The 1,674-nt window shown below is 36.8% G+C and overlaps 1 non-coding gene across 1 annotated transcript; it reads left to right on the top strand.

Moving 5' to 3' along the window:
• Positions 1-533: 533 nt before the first annotated feature.
• LOC148549439 (small nucleolar RNA R71) lies at positions 534-641 on the top strand. Its single transcript, XR_015898802.1, has one exon. It is a non-coding gene; the product is annotated as a small nucleolar RNA R71 (small nucleolar RNA).
• The last annotated feature ends 1,033 nt before the right edge of the window (positions 642-1,674 follow it).

The raw sequence follows: 1,674 nt of genomic DNA, 5'->3' as shown, positions 1-1,674 counted from the left end.
GATGATGGAAAAGGCTTGCTATTGCTAAACCTGTTTCTTCCACCATTGTTGTTGTTGAAACCTTGTTGAGGTCTCTGTTGATCCTTCCATGAGAGATTTGGATGATTTCTCCATGAAGGATTATATGTGTTTCCATAGGGTTCTCCCATGTAATTCACCTCTTCCATTGCTGGGTTCTCAGGATCATAAGCTTCTTCTTCAGAGGAAGCTTCCTTAGTACTGCCTGTTGCTGCTTGCATTTCAGACAGACTCTGAGAAATCATATTGACTTGTTAGGTCAATATTTTATTCTGAGCCAATATGACATTCAGAGTATCAATCTCAAGAACTCCTTTCTTCTGAGCTATCCCATTATTCATAGGATTCCTTTCAGAAGTGTACAGGAATTGGTTATTTGCAACCATTTCAATGAGTTCTTGAGCTTCTGTAGGCGTCTTCTTCAGATGAAGAGATCCTCCAGCAGAGCTATCCAATGACATCTTGGATAGTTCAGACAGACTATCATAGAAGATTCCGATGATGCTCCATTCTGAAAGCATGTCAGAAGGGCACCTTCTGATCAATTGCTTGTATCTCTCCCAAGCTTCATAGAGGGACTCACCATCCTTCTGTCTAAAGGTTTGGACTTCTACTCTAAGCTTACTCAATTTTTGAGGTGGAAAGAACTTTGCCAAGAAGGCATTGACTAGCTTTTCCCAAGAGTTCAGGCTTTCCTTAGGTTGTGAATCCAACCATGTTCTAGCTCTGTCTCTTACAGCAAAAGGAAAGAGCATAAGTCTGTAGACTTCAGAATCAATCCCATTGGTCTTCACAGTGTCACATATTTGCAAGAATTCAGCTAAGAACTGATGAGGATCATCCAATGGAAATCCATGAAACTTGTAATTCTGCTGCATTAGAGAAACTAATTGAGGCTTAAGCTCAAAGTTGTTTGCTCCAATGGCAGGGATAGAGATGCTTCTCCCATAGAAATCATGAGTAGGTGCAGTAAAGTCACCAAGCACCTTCCTTGTATTGTTGGCATTGTTGTTGTTTTTGGCTGCCATGGTTTCTTCTTCTTTGAAGAGTTCTGTTAGACCCTCTAGAGAGAATTGTGCTTTAGCTTCTCTTAGCTTTCTCTTCAAGGTCCTTTCAGGTTCAGGATCAGCTTGAACAAGTATGCCTTTATCTTTGCTCCTGTTCATATGAAAGAGAAGAGAACAAGAAAGTAGGGAATCCTCTATGTCACAGTATAGAGATTCCTTGAGGTGTCAGAGGAAAAGAAGAATAGAAGGAGGAGGTAGAGATGAGAGAATTTGAACTTATTAAAGAAATAGGGTTCGAATTGCACCTTGAGGAGGAGTGTTAGTCCCTTAAATAGAAGGATGTGAGAAGAGGGGAAGAATTTTCGAAAATTAATTAAAAGATTTTAAAAAGAAATTTGAAAATTTGATTGAGATTTTCGAAAACTAAGATTGGGAAAGAAATAAAGTGATTTTTGAAAAAGATTTTGAAATTAGAAAAAGAATTGATTGAAAAAAAATTAATTTTGAAAAAGATGTGATGGAAAAGATATGCTTGAAAAGATATGATTGAAAATCAATTTAGAAAAAGAAAATTTTTTTAAAATTAAAGTTGATTACTTGACTATCAAGAAATTAAAAGATATGATTTTAAAATTTAAAGTTTGATCCT

Source organism: Arachis ipaensis, chromosome B8, assembly GCF_059453495.1.
Source record: "Arachis ipaensis isolate K30076 ecotype BB chromosome B8, ASM5945349v1, whole genome shotgun sequence".
Taxonomy (NCBI): domain Eukaryota; kingdom Viridiplantae; phylum Streptophyta; class Magnoliopsida; order Fabales; family Fabaceae; genus Arachis; species Arachis ipaensis.
This window is presented reverse-complemented; position numbering and strand designations above follow the sequence as displayed.